This window comes from Vipera berus, assembly GCF_964194415.1.
Source record: "Vipera berus genome assembly, chromosome: 6".
NCBI lineage: Eukaryota > Metazoa > Chordata > Lepidosauria > Squamata > Viperidae > Vipera > Vipera berus.
In genome coordinates, this window is record NC_138208.1 from 7,933,542 (window position 1) to 7,949,525 (window position 15,984).

Sequence of the window (15,984 nt, forward strand, 5' to 3'; positions counted from 1 at the left end):
TTGATTTCAAAGATCAGAGTCTTTCAGAATTCCCCAGCCAGCTTGTAGGGGTCTCCAAACTTGGCAACTTTACAACTTGTGGACATTAAGTCCCAGAATTCCCCAGCAAGCATGTCGGAGTCCTCCAGAATTCCCCAGCAAGCACGTAGGGGTCTCCAAACTTGGCAACCTTAAGACTCGTGGACTTCAACTCCCATGGCCGGCTGAGGACTTCTGGGAGATGAAGTCCACGAGTCTTAAATGTTGTCAAGTTTGGAGACTTCCTGGTCTAGAATCTACCTTCCTTCAGGTAAAATCGTGCAAAACTGACTGAAATACTTCATGGGGGTAAGGCTGCTGACATCTGTTCCCCGCAAAGAGACCAAATATGGCCGGCTGAGGACTTCTGGGAGATGAAGTCCACGAGTCTTAAAAGTTGTCAAGTTTGGAGACTTCCTGGTCTAGAATCTACCTTCCTTCAGGTAAAATCGTGCAAAACTGACTGAAATACTTCATGGGGGTAAGGCTGCTGACATCTGTTCCCCGCAAAGAGACCAAATATCTGAAGTTTACAAATTTACCTCAAAGGACACATCCGTGTCGCTACAGAATTGGCTCCTCGGCCCTTAAAGTTCAGAGCCAGCCTCCGACTGAAATAGGGCCAGACAAAACGGTGAAGCTGTGAACAGCTGAGGACAATTTTTATTTGATTTCCTTTCCATTTCTTCATCAAGGTTGTGGAAATACAAGCCTGAGTGCTATTTGGTCTTCTACTGAAAATTAAGACTTGCGGTGTCACCAACTATTATCATTCACTGCGGTTGCTGTTACAAAAAGTTTTCCTGGCATTTTTAGTCATTTGTGCTCCCCCCCTTCCAATGGAGTGGGATCTAATTTTCATTTGGCAGAAGGCCCTGCAATCACTATTTCCATCTTAGATTAGACTGAGGCTACAAGCAGAATGAAAATGCTTAGAGCCCTGGGAAGCTTTCTGACTAAAAGGTTGGCTGAAGGTCAAATTAGGATTTGTGTATGAGATGCTTGACCCTTTCAAGGATGAATTAAAGTTATTGCTTCTATACGAGGTGTGAAAGACCAGGTCTATACATGAAGGTTTAATTAAACTGATTTATTGCTAAAAGACTAGGCATAGGAATCTTCTCAAGTAATGGTCAGCAGGCGATTAAAGATAGATAAGGGCCAATGGCACTCAAAAACAGTCAGACTTAGTTCACTTGTGACTACATAATGATTCTAGGCTGATCCCTCTTTTCACTCCCCCCCCAGGCTCTGCAAATCCTTCTCCTACATTCTACCTGCCATGAAACTGTATCTACTAATTCCGAGAAGAAAATACGGGATGTGGGGGATGTGTTTTTCTGTCATTTCAACCAGTGCCTCTGCAAAATTAACTTTGAGCTGTGGAATCTTTCAGCTATTACCCACAAGTGGACACCAGATTTCAAGCTATAAGTCAAAACTTTCATGTGGGTAAAATAGTATCACATCTTCTAATCTGTTCAATTATCTTTTTTGTTGTCAGTCGCAAAGTCGTGTCCGACCCATTGTGACCCTATGGACAACGTTCCTCCAGGCCTTCCTGTCCTCCACCATCTTCTGGAGTCCATTTAGGCTCACGCCTACTGCTTCAGTGACTCCATCCAGCCACCTCATTCTCTGTCATCCCCTTCTTCTCTTGCCCTCAACCTTTCCCAGCATTAGGCTCTTCTCCAGTGAGTCCTTCCTTCTCATTAGGTGGCCAAAGTATTTGAGTTTCAGCTTCAGCATCTGGATCTGGCCTTCTATATTTTTAGGCCCCTGTTAACAAACAGGACAACTTGATGGGACCAAAAAGGCATTTCCTCCAACACAAAAGTTCATGGGTATCACAGAATCTTCCTACAAAAATAGGACGAAACTAACATCACACCATTGTGTCACTGCGTCAGAAGCTCCACCCCTTTGGTAGTCCACGTGACATTGCAATTCATATCCAACGGAGGTAGAGCTTATATCACAATGTTGGTTTTGTCGTTCTGTTCCCCCCCCCCATTACTTCAAAGAGATTTATAGGTCAACACCTTGATGGATGTCCTTAAATGTTATGACATTTCAGATCCCTGGATTGATCTTATCCTGTCTGGACTGAGGGGAAAACAAAACAATTTGGCCATTTGAACTTGGCCAGCTCCAAGTTCCAATATTCTGGAGTCCTTTCGCTGGAGAAATAAAACATGATCTGTTGCTTTGGAAGGCACATTTTTTTTTCTGAAGGACGGATTCTATTGTCCTCTTCCACAAGTCGATTCTGGAAGAAATATATAATACAGAAACATAAAGACCCTCCAGCAATCTCTCCTGAAAAGGAAAGCAAGATTGCCTTGAAAATTTCCTTTTCTTTGGCAAGTCATGTTACCAGAAAGTATATCAGAAGAACTCACTTGTATTGAAAATGCTTGGTAGAAATAAGCGGTGAGGAACAGGTATAATGTCAAGGGGAAGTGATAAGGCCTGATAGAAGTAAAGGAAAGGTCTTCAAAAATTTAATATTGAAGGAGGAATTTAAAACTGAATTTTGCTGCGGAGGAAATTTACTGAGTGGAGAAGCAACTATAATAGATGGGAACCAGGAAAAGATAGCATAAAGGAAGGATGTAAGTGAAACACATGGGCAAAATTGTTATCTGGGTCTTCAGAATGAGAAAAGGAGCTGTAAGTGAAGATAACTAACAAAACAGGAAAGAACCTATTTTTCTAAGAAGTCATAAAAAGGAGGGCCAGAACTCAGGCAACTGAGCATGTGCAATTAGTTGATTAATATTAACTGACACACGTTGCATAAATTATGTTAATTTTAATGTACTTGTGCCATATGATTTAGTATGTAGCAGGAAATATGTAGGAGGCGGTCAGAAAGAGTGTAACCTCATAATACCTCAGCCAAAGGGGAAAGAGGAGGGATGTGGCGGCCAGGACAAGACTGTATAAAGAAGGGAATATTTTAGGTAGGAACTAAACCTTACATAGCTTCTCTCTCCGCTTATTGGAATAAAGGAAACAAAAGGACTTCACTGTGTCTTGACTGGTTATTGCTCAGGTGAGCTTGCCTCTGGTCACGAAGGAAAGTAGCCAGGAGCACATAACAGCAAACCCCAAAGAATTACTAGCAAACCCACCTGCCCAAAAGCTTCTATTTTGACCAAGTTCCTAAGCAGTGATTAAAACCAAACGAGCATGTATGAAAGAGGAGAGCAACGTGGATGAACAACCATCTTCATTTCCCCTTGGAGAAAACTCAAGTTACAACAAGAAGCTTCTCCTGGGGCCAATTAAAGGCAGGCTCTACACGATTTATTTCAAGCATTCTACTTACAGGTTGTCAGAGGTGTGTATATATACACAAAGAGCGAGATTAGAATGGCGTCCATTTCCCAAACCAAAGGCATATTCTGCCTCACCAATAGGAATGGCCTGTGGGCAAAAATTAAAAGGCCCGCTTTCTTCAAATTCAGGAAAAAGTCAGGTTATCCATGTTTAAATAAAAGTCAGGTTATCTTTGTTCAAATATTAATGTCCAGGCCATCTAACCATTGAAGCATAGCATAGTTTATATTAAAAAAAAATCAGATATTGGCCTGGTGTATGCCCTCAGCTTTCAGCTGGTCACAATGGGATCTACAGTTTGACATGGGACTACTACAGTCACACTGAGGGGAGGATACTATGCCCCATTTATACAGACAACGTCTGAGGTGTGAAACCTATTCAGGATTGTCCATTGCTAGTTCAAAGCCAGGCATCTTCCTATGTCTAGGCAGTTCAGAGACCTATTTTGCCTTAAAATTTTACTCTGAGAAGTTAAGGGAAAGTGGTTGGAATTCTGATAATCCACTCCACTGTAACTCCACCATAATTTAAATAGCTCCTAAAGCTAATGCACTGTATGTTTTCTAACAGAATTACAGAGTTGGAAGGAACCTGGAGGTCATCTAAGTCCAACCCCCTGCTCAGGCAGGAAAGCCCATAGCATTTCAGACAAATGGCTATCCAGTCTCTTCTTAAAAACTTCCAGTGTTGGAGCATCCACAATTTCTGGAGGCAAGTCATCCCACTGACTGATTCTTCAAACTGTCGGGAAATTTCTCCTTATTTCTAGGTTGTTTCTCTCCTTGATTAGTTTCCATCCATTACTTCTTGTCCTTCCTTCAAATGAAGGTGTGGTCATCTAAAGTGCAGTGGTCCGTGAATTTAATTCCCAGTGGAGGGGGTTCCAATCCCACAGAAATAAATCTGGCATCTGGCAAGCTGCCGTGAGGATGCAACTGGTCACGCGCTTGCTTTTTTACACAGATAAAATGTGACACCCAAGTTGTACACAGCCTGCAGAGAACTCTTCTTATTGGGCAATCTAAAAGTTCTACTAGACCCAAGCAACACAAGACAAAGTCATCTGAAAGTCAACAGATAAAAAGCTAGACGTATTTACTCCCTTGTGATGTTCCCCAAGATAAGTGCACCAGAGGTTTGCACCCTCCTTCCAATGTTGATTTTATTTGATCACTGCCTGAATAAAGTAAGATAGCTTCTTACTACAACCCCCGGTATACGCTCTGTCTGTCAAAAGAAATTACAAAGACTGCACATATAAAACCGGGCTACTCTCCTTGTTGTTAAATGGAAGCGAGCATTGTGTACATCAGGGGAAACATAAAAGGATGTTGAATGAACTGGAGGTGCGTGTGGCGAGGGATGAATGAGTGTGGACTGAGCATAGTTGACGGTGATGGTACAAAAGAGGTACATTGGGGCAGCTTGATCATACAGAGAATATAAATTAGGATAGAACTGCACACAAATAAATGAAGGCTAAGGGGGGGGGGGGAAGGAACACGACAGTACCAAACACTGATTGTGTTTTGTTTTTTTCCCCTTTGCTAACCACGGCTAAGAAAGTCAGGCTAGGTGGAATTGAAGTCGTCCTCACAAAGAAAGGGGTTTTTTTGAGTTTTAAAGAATAAAAGAAGCATATGCGTTGGTGTAGGGTGGAATCTAAATTGATTTTTATGAGTAGAAAAAGAGACTTAGTGAATGAGGCTCCTATATTGAATGAGATTTCCCCTCCTTATCTCTTATCACCTGTGCAATTTCTTCCACTTTCTAGCCTCTTTTTATCCTCTGCACTACATATCCTTGTTTACTGAAGGAATAGTTGTGATGGACATGTCTGCATCTGCTCCAAATCCTTTCTAGGCTGTTCAAAACTCAGTTCCTCACTCCAGAGGGAGGAAAGTTATTGGGGTTCATGTCTACATTTGGGGACAATGTGCAATATTATTATGAATGGATTTACAGTTAGACAGTAAATATCCCTCTGGGGTCCTTGGTGCTCTCTGAGCTTGGTTGTTTTCCTGCAGACACTTCATTACCCAACTAGGTGACATCATCAGTGTCAGAAGGGAATAATAATAATAATAATAATAATAATAATAATAATAATAATACATCAAACATCCACATCTGCCTATCCCAGGTCTTGATAGGTAGACAAAAATGCCAAATCCAGTCTGAACATCTGGCCGACTGTGCGATGATCAATAATAATAAAGTTGGAAGGGACCTTGGAGATCATCTAGTCCAACCCCCTACCCAGGCAGGAAATCCTACACCATTTCAGACAAATGGCTGTCCAGTCTCTTCTTAAAGACTTCCAGTGTTGAAGCATTCACCGCTTCTGGAGGCAAGGTGTTCCACTGGTTCATTGTTCTGACTGTCAGGAAGTTTCTCCTTAGTTCTAGGTTGCTTCTCTCCTTGATTAGTTTCCATTCGTTGCTTCTTGTCCTGCCTTCAGGTGCTTTAGAGAATAGCTTGACTCCCTCTTCTTTGGGGCAGCCCCTGAGATATTGGAAGACTGCTATCATGTCCCCCCTCGTCCTTCTCTTCATTAAACCGCCTGGGGGTTCCTTGATTAGGCTGTTATTTACTGTATGATTGTCTGCGTTGGTAGTTATGATAGCTACAATACACAACACCCCAGTCAAGGAACTACCAACTCAGACAAACAATCAAACCACAGTCTAAATATAGAAAGCCATGTCACGGCTATGAACAATCTACCAGATTTGAGTGGACAAATTCTTCCACATCCATCAGAAGTTCTATTTACCGCACGAATTTAATTAATGCTCATTAAAGCCGATAGTGATCTCTCAGCATCCTATAATTAATGCTTCTTCCACAAGGAAGAGCATAAAAATAACAAATAAAAAATCTATTCCATCCAAGCTGCAAACAGCAAACATGACAAATACAAATAATGAGAAAGGGAGGCAATTTGAGGGGCTGCGACAAAGAGTGGGGGGGTTCATCTTATTTTCCAAAGCCCCTGAAGGCAGGACAAGAAACAACGGATGGAAACTAACCAAGGAGAGAAGCAACCTGGAACTAAGGAGAAACTTCCTGACAGTCGGAACAATCAACCAGTGGAATGGAAGTTGCCTTCAGAAGTTGTGGATCTAAGTCAGGGGTGTCAAACTCAATTTCATTGAGGGCCGCATCAGCATTGAGGTTGCCCTAAGGGGGCCAGGTGGGTATGGCCTTGGGTGGGCGTGGCCTACTGGGTGGGCGTGGCTAGAGTGCGTATGGCCTACTGGGTGGGCGTGGCCAGCTCTGCATCGTTGGCATCAAGGGTGCCTATGGGGGCCTGGGCAGGAGTGGGACAGATCTGAGGGTCTCTGGCGGAAGGAGGGTCTCTGGGCCAGGGCCAAGGCAGTGGGGGCCGTTCCCTCACTGTTTCCAGGATGGCTTTGCAGGCCACATGAAACCACTTCGCAGGCCAGATCTGGCTCCCGGGCCTTGTGTTTGACATGTCTGATCTAAGTCCTTTTTGTTTTAGGATGGCCAATTCAAATGGGAGAAAAGTTAGTAGTTAGCCAAGGTCAAGCGGTGTAAAGTGACTTCAGACTGGGGATAAATAAGAATTCTTCAACAACAAAACAAAAAAGAGAGTTTTATTTCGATTTTCAGCATTTAAAAAGACCAATTGGCCTTTGTGTAGCTACAGCAGTGGGCGTACTTGAAGGCTGTGTTCAGGGCTTGCTGTGTTTCAAGTAAATTGCCTTACGTGGACAATCTCTGTTGATGTATTAACTGAAGAGGGTTTTCTCCCTGTAAGTTTGTTTCGTTTGTGCCTGCTTCTCAAAACACTGAAGGGAGAGAGAAAAGCAGAATTCGAAGACGTTTCAAGAAAAAAAAGAGGGAAAAAAATAAAGATAACTGCCACTCATGTACAGAGTACACAGCCCCGCTCTCGATACGTTGGGAGGGAAAAAAAATAACCCTGCAATAATTAAATGTTTCAGTGTTTCTTTCTTTCTTTGTTTGTTTTAAAATTATAAAACAAAACCCATTTTTCTGAGATCTCTGCAGAGAGGGTTGTTGCAAGAAAAGAATCAGAAGCAACTTCTGGATTCCCTTGACCCTAAATCCCTGACTATTCATTTCCCAGTAGAATCTGTGGGAAGTCATCTCCCCAGAGAAGAAAATATTAAAAGGGCAGGAAAATACACTTCCTAAAAAGAAGTTGAAAGGCAGAAAAGCACGCCCAGGTTTTCTTAATAGCCCCAAGTCTCCCTCCCCCAAGCAGAAACCAACTCTATAGAAATGCAGATGTGATAATCCATTCAGGAAGGTTGAAGCTAAGACTTCTGAAATCTACCTACCCCAGCCCCAGGGAGGTGGGCTTGGACAGACAACCAGCAAGAATCTTAGAGTGGTACACCTAGGCTCAGGACAGAATACGTGACAAAGGAAATACAAAGCTTGAAACAGGAAATTTATTATTTATTTTATTTATTTATTTAATTAAATTTTTATACCGCCCTATTCCCGAAGGACTCAGGGCGGTTTACAGGGCAGCATAAAATATAATATAAAAATAGTATAAATTAAAATAGATTAAATTAAATAAGCCCAACAATTAAAACAATATTAAAAGCTAAAACCCCTTCAGTCCAGGCCTGATAGATCAAAAAACCAGGTTTTCAGATCCCGGCGAAATGAACGCAGATCGGGGGCGGTCCGAAGTTCCACCGGTAAATCATTCCAAAGGGCAGGCGCGCCCACAGAGAATGCCCTCCCCCTGGGGATCACCCGCCGGCACTCCTTAACCGCCGGCACCCTGAGAAGGCCCTCCCTGTGGGAGCACACAGGACGATGGGAAGTTGATGCCGGCAGCAGGTGTTCCCTTAGATAATCCAGACCCAAGCCATTTAGGGCTTTATAGGTCATTACCAGGAAATAACTCCAGACAATAGAGTCCAAGGGGTATAAAAACCCACTACCCACATGTGCTCAGCCCTTCTTTTCCTGTTGGATCCATCTTTCTGTCTGCCTTTCCTCTGCAATAAACTACAACCTTCTTCCCAAAGCAGTTGCCATGTTCATTCCCCGCTTGGAGGAACCATGATGAAGAGACTTTTCTTCCTACAAATCTTAGAGAAATTCACAAGCGTGTGAATGCTTCTAGGATGTGCTTCTCCCTTTGTTTGCCAAGTTTCCTGGTTCTCTAAGGAAACTCTGGATTAGCCAGCTAGCATTTATGAGCAGTTCCCTGATCACTCTTCCCAGATGCTCGTCTTTAATTTAATCAGGTTGAAATATTTTTTTAATGGATAAATATTTAATCCATTAAAATATGGTCGTTTGTAAAAAATAATAATCAAAGAGGACACGCATAAATAATTTTGGGTTTTAACCCAAGGCAGCCCCCTAGAGCCCTAGTGTGCCTCTCCCCAAATCTTCTCCTTTTCTTCACGTAGCAAAAATAACAAAAATAGGTTTAGGATCTTCTGGGTCAAAAACGTATCATGAAAAGAAAAGCAAGACAGGGTCACACATGACCCTAAAGCCTTTGCTTACGTGCCTTGTTGGAACCACCAAGAAGATGCATAGGAATGCTAATAATCAAGGCACAACACCAGCCCGCACACAATGTTTATACAAAAAAAGTCCTTGACTTACAGCCATTGTTTAATGACCGTGTTGAAGTTAAGACAGCCCTGGAAATAAGCGACTAAGGATCATCCACACCCCAGCGACTGTTACAGCATCTCTTCTGTCCTGTGATCAAAATTTGGGTTGCTTGGCAACTGGCATGTATTTACGACATCCTGGGATCACATGCTTGCCGTTCGCGAACTTCTCAGTCAGGTCCCAATAAGCAAAGTCCATTGTTGTTGTTGTTAGCTGCTAAGTCGTGTCCGACCCATCGCGACCCTATGGACAACGTTCCTCCAGGCCTTCCTGTCCTCTACCATCTTCTGGAGTCCCTTTAAGCTCACGCCTCCTGCTTCAGTGACTCCATCCAGCCACCTCGTTCTCTGTCGTCCCCTTCTTCTCTTGCCCTCAATCTTTCCCAGCATTAGGCTCTTCTCCAGTGAGTCCTTCCTTCTCATTAGGTGGCCAAAGTATTTGAGTTTTAGCATCAGGATCTGGGCAAAGTCCATGGGGGAAGGTCAATTTGCTCGACCACCTCATAAAAACTGCAGTGATTTCTTCAACAAGCATCTCAAAGAGAAGGTTAAATTGCACGCAGCTCACTTGACAACTGCCTTGCTTAACAACGGAAAATTCTATCCAATTGGGGTCAGTTGTGGTCAAGGACTACCTATACAACTATGAACTTCTTTTGACTCCATGGATACACAGATAGTCCTTGACTCACGACCAGAATGGAGCCCCAGATTTTTGTGGTTCAGTGAGACATTGGTTAAGTGGGTTTCACCCTGTTTTACAACCTCCCTTGCCACAGTTGTTCAGCGAATCACTGCAGTCGTTGTAACTGTCATAAGCTGAGGACTACCTGCAATCATGCTGCTGTTTCTCTGCTACCTTGTATTTCCTTGTCTTTCCTAAATGCGTCTTAGCCTCCAGATTCGGACCACCAGTTGGTGCAACTTACCGAATAAAGGAAAAGCACACAGCTATTAAGAATGACCCATAATGTGATGGCCGCTCGCAGCTGATCGCGGAGATCAAAGGATGCGAGTTTGGCATGGAGCCCTGCAGGGGGCTGCTGTTCCCTAGCCCGGATGGGCGACAGGACCCTCCGAGGCTTTGGTGGAGCCCGTAATGAGCGCCAGTAGTAACAACGGGGCGGTATTGGAAAGGGATGGCGAAGTGGCAAGGAGGCAAGGCTCCCGGACTCGAAGGGGCCAAGCGGAACGGCTCGATCAGGCTGACGGTCGAATTACAACGGCCGAAAGCAACCGGCGGCACCCTACGGCAATCTGTAAAGCGGCCGAGGATGGTCGGGCTGCAACGTGCAGTTTGCAGCCTTTTCTGTCTCGCTCAAACCAGCAAAGAGCATATACCAGCCGGCAGCTGCCGATGGGATCTTGCGGCGGTCCCCAAATCAGCTGTTAAGCGGCCAGCTTGGATGCGAGTAACCGGCGGCACCCCGCGGCAGCCTGTAAAGCGGCCGGTGATGGGCGGGCTGCAACGCGCAGTTTCCAGCCTTTTCTGGCTCGTTCAGACCGGCAGAGAGCATATACTAGCCGGCAGCTGCCGGTGGGATCTTGCGGCGGCCTCCAAATCAGCTGTTAAGCGGCCTGCTTGGATGCGCGGCATGCGGAAGCCTGCAACGGACATACAACGACCTGATCGATCTCCCTTCGATAGACAAACGGTCCGGCCCTGCAGCCACCTGCGGAGGAGCTGTAACGACCTGGGGCTGCCTACAAAGGTAGCCTGGACGGCGAGGCTCCAGAATTGGTGGCTGCTGCCCCCCATCTGCCCATCTATAAGATCTTCGCGCTCCCCCCCCACGACAGAGGTCTGTGGGATGATGGCCACCGTCTGTAGGCTAGAGCGCCATTTAAAACCCTCCTATATCTGGTCTGGAGGGCGGAATTCACCAGGGACCACCTGAAGCTTTATTTGGAGGTGGGATGTGCCGAAAGGCCCCCGAGATAGCAGTTATCCTCTCGGGATCATAACTTTAAGTCCAGATAATCCCTCCTTCATTTTTTCACCGGAGACTGACTACAGCCCCTCGGTCGCGATGACATCTTAGGCATGGAGATAGATGAACTACCACCGCTCATCACCGGAGCTACGAAGTTATCCACCAACAGACTATGCTAGCATTCACCGGACTCTCTCTCCTCCTGCGACCTACCCGGAGCTGGATGGTGACCCCCTGAGATCCTGATCACTGTGAGAGGGTGACCATGTTCTCAGGAGCCACTACTTCAGCTCTGTGGTCTTGATATGCAGTTGTTCCTACCAGCTCGTCCTTTACTCCTATTTCCACCTCTGATGGCTTACACCAGAAGTGAGCTACTTGCCCTGAGAGCTTCCCCACTCTCTCAGAGATGGCCATCAGACCTACGCCGCCGTTTCCTTAATGACGGGTCCTGGGACCCCGAGAGGTGGCATGGCGCCAAGAAGAGGCTCTTGGGTTTTCTTTTAAAATTTTTTGAAGGGTTAGGGAGGGGGGAGGGTCAGGCCCAGCAAATCGAGGGGAAGATCCCACCGGACCTGTCTCAGCCTAAGTTGGCCAATGGTCGCGGCAATATGAGGGCCATGGAGAGTCTTGTAAACCAGGGGGATGGGACAGGGATACCGATCCCCACAGTAATTGGGAATGGCAGCAGATGGAGGAGCAGAGGGTCATATCGTATTCTGAGATCACGCCCACGCTATCTTCTTGCTGTGGCGCGCTCTGACCCTCTGGCTCCCGCTTGCTGCCCTGGGGAAGAGGGAGGTCTGACTCCTGAGCTCAGGCTGATCTATTTTAATGCCAGGTCTGTTGTGAATAAAGCTCCCCTCATCCATGACTTGATCGAGGAGGAAGGCGCAGACCTGGCATGCATCACGGAAACCTGGCTGGGCCCAGAGGGAGGGGTCCCTCTGACTGATTTATCCCCCCCAGGTTTCCGTGTGCTACATCAACCTCGAGCTCAGGGTAGGGGAGGTGGCGTGGCGATCGTTATCAGAGAGACCCTCCATCCGCGGGAGGCCACTGCCCCTCAGATAGACGGATGTGAATCCCTCCTCTTAAGGTGGGGTCCTGGTGGTCAGTTGGGCCTACTTCTGGTATACCTCTCTCCAAGCTGCACAGCAACGGTTCTACCCAAGCTACCTGACGCCATCTCAGGATTGGCGGTCGAATTTCCAAAGCTTATGGTACTGGGAGATTTTAATCTACCTTCCCTGGGCAGTGCATCAGAAGTGGCCCGAGAGTTCATGGCCTCCATGACGGCCATGGACCTTACTCAAATTACTCAGGACCCAACTCACGAGGGAGGAAACATGCCGGATCTAATTTTTGTCTCTGGGCAGTGGCTAAATGGGCTGGGTGGGGTTACTCCAACATCACAACCCCTTTCATGGACAGACCACTACCTCCTGCGGTTGGGCCTCCGTCACGTCACCCCCCGATGTCAGGAAGCGGAACCGACCAGGTGGTTCCGCCCCAGGCGCCTGATGGACCCAGATAAATTCCAGATGGCGCTTGGACCGATTCCCACCTCCCTCTCCCACAACCCGGTCGAGTCCTTAGTTAATGCCTGGCAACAGGCTGCTTCAGAGGCGCTCGACCGCGTTGTCCCTTTGCGGCCTCTGACCCGGCGCAAGTCCCGACTCGCTCCTTGGTTCTCCAAGGACCTGCGGGAGATGAAGCGCCAGAGAAGGGGCCTAGAGAGCATTTGGAGAGCCAGTCGGTCCGAGTCTGACCGAACACAGTTAAGATCCTTTTCTAGATCCTATCTTGTGGCAATGAGGGTGGCAAAGCGCGCCTACTTCACCACCCTCATTGCGTCCGCAGATAATCGCCCGGCCGCCCTATTTAGAGTGGTCCGCTCCCTTTTAAGTCAAGAGACGGGAGAGGACCCCCTACATGGACGGGCTGAGGAATTTAGTAAATATCTGGTGGACAAAATTGCTCAGATTCGGGCTGGTCTGGACTCTGACTGGGCAGTATCTAACGAGAGGAAAACGATGAAGTTGGCCAAGTACATTTGGGAAGAGTTCGATCCTGTGACTCCGGATGAAGTGGACAAGATCATGGGGAAACTAAGTGCCGCCACATGTTTGTTGGACCCGTGTCCCTCCTGGCTAGTCTATGCTTCTCGGGAGGTTACACGAGGCTGGCTCCTAGCAGTTATCAATGCCTCACTGAGTGAAGGGTACTTCCCTGCTGCCTTGAAAGAGGCGGTGGTAAGGCCCCTCCTCAAGAAACCGGCACTGGACCCAGCTGTTTTAAACAACTTCCGTCCTGTCTCCAACCTTCGCTTCCTTGCGAAGGTCGTTGAGAGCGTGGTGGCACGACAGCTCCCTTTGAACCTGGAGGAAGCTGAATATCTAGATCCGTACCAATCGGGTTTCAGACCGGGGCACAGCACGGAGACGGCATTGGTCGCGCTGGTGAATGATCTCTGGCGGGCCCGAGATAGAGGTTATTCTTCTGTCCTGGTCCTATTAGATCTATCAGCGGCTTTTGATACCATCGACCATGGTATCTTACTGCGTCGTCTTGAGGGGCTGGGAGTGGGAGGCACCGTTCTGCGTTGGTTCTCCTCCTACCTCTCGGACCGTTCGCAGACGGTGTTGGCAGGAGGGCAGAGGTCAAGCCCTAGGCCTCTTAATTGTGGAGTGCCTCAGGGTTCGGTGCTCTCGCCCCTCCTGTTCAACATCTATATGAAGCCGCTGGGAGAGATCATCCGTAGCTTCGGGGTGAAATATCATCAATATGCTGATGATACCCAGCTATTCATCTCCACCCCGAACCAACCCAGTGATGCCCTCGATGTGATGTCCCGTTGTCTGGAAGCGGTACAGATTTGGATGGGAGAAAACAGGCTTCGACTCAACCCGGCCAAGACTGAGTGGCTGTACATACCGTCATCTCGTTTAGTCCAAGAGGTTCCATCTCTGACTATAGGAGGAGAGATGTTACCTCCCATTGATAAAGCACGCAATCTGGGCGTCCTCCTAGATTCACGACTCAGTTTTGAAGATCACATTGGAACCGTGGCTAGGGGGGCATTTGCCCAGATTCGTCTTATATACCAATTACGCCCCTTTTTGGACCGAGATGCCCTACGTACAGTCACCCACGCACTCGTTACCTCCCGTATTGATTACTGTAATGCTCTCTACATGGGGCTGCCCTTAAAGACCACCCGGAGGCTTCAGCTGGTGCAGAATGCAGCTGCGCGGGTTGTGATGGGAGCTTCCCGATACTCCCATATTACACCCCTCCTGCGGGAGCTGCATTGGCTACCAGTTGCCCTCCGGGTGAGATTTAAGGTGCTGGTACTTACCTTTAAAGCCCTACATGGCTTAGGTCCGGGATACTTGCAGGACCATCTGCTGCCGGGAACAAATTCCCATCGTCCAGTACGCTCACACAGAGAAGGCCTCCTCAGGGTACCGTCAGCTAGGCAATGTCGGCTGGCGACCCCCAGGGGGAGGGCCTTCTCTGTGGGAGCACCAACCCTATGGAATCAGCTCCCCCCTGAGCTTCGGATAGCCCAAAACCTCCAATCCTTTCGCCGCGGCCTCAAAACACACCTGTTCCACCAAGCTGACCTAGACTGACAGGCATCTTAATTAATTTATATTTAGTATTTTTAATTCATTTTTAAATTCTCTAATTTTTTATTGCACTGATGTTCTCAATTTCATTTATCTTGATTTATGCACTTATTATATGTTTTATTGTGAGCCGCCCTGAGTCCTTCAGGAGATAGGGCGGGATATAAATCCCATCAATAAATAAATAAATAAATAAATAAATAAATAAATGTGATGCGTTTTTGAACATCTGAAGGGTTTTGAGTCACACGTGGGAAGAGAGCCATTTGTCGTTTCCTTTCTTTCCCCGAGAAGTGAGCTTCTATTTTGGAGGGCCCAATTCAGCCAGCTGGCCACAGTAGAGTGTGGCTTTCTTTGGCAGAGAGATGAATGAAGGCTGCCCATAGGTCACCCACCCGAATGGAGCGGGAACAAAGAGGATTCGGAAATTGGACAGCAGGAGACATCATCCCTCAATCTATTTAGTGCATTGGCTTTATAGAACAACAGTACTGTAGCTGAAGGATTATGCAGAGCAAAGTCTCTGTAGCATGGCAGCTAAGAAGCACGCCATCCGTACTTCTTTCTTCGGGATAATATATTTGAAGGTCACAGAACAGAACAGAACAGAATGCAGAACAGAATACAATGTAAAATGGAATGGAATGGAATGGAATGGAATGGAATGGAATGGAATGGAATGGAATGGAATGGAATAGAATAGAATAGAATGGAATGGAATGGAATGGAATAGAATAGAATAGAATAGAATAGAATAGAATAGAATAGAATAGAATAGAATAGAATAGAATAGAATAGAATAGAATAGAATAGAATAGAATAGAATAGAATAGAATAGAATAGAATAGAATAGAATAGAATAGAATAGAGGACAGAACAGAATGTGGGATGGGATGGGATGGGATGGGATGGGATGGGATGGGATGGGATGGGATGGGATGGGATAGGATAGAATAGAATAGAATAGAATAGAATAGAATAGAATAGAATAGAATAGAATAGAATAGAATAGAATAGAATAGAATAGAATAGAATAGAATAGAATAGAATAGAATAGAATAGAATAGAATAGAATAGAATGCAATGGGAAGAGAAGAGAAGAGAAGAGAAGAGAAGAGAAGAGAAGAGAAGAGAAGAGAAGAGAAGAGAAGAGAAGAGAAGAGAAGAGAAGAGAAGAGAAGAGAATGTAGGGACAGGATACCCTATACCATTTCAGACAAATGGTTGTCCAATCTCTCCTTGAAAACTTCCAGTGTTGAAGCATTCACAACTTTTGAAGGCAAGTCGTCCCACTGATTCAGGTCTTTCCTGAATGTCCAAATCGTGACATATAAAAGTAGCCTGTGACTTACCACTACAATTTAGTGGTAAGTCAATTGTTCTCATGGCCAGGAAATTTCTCCTTAG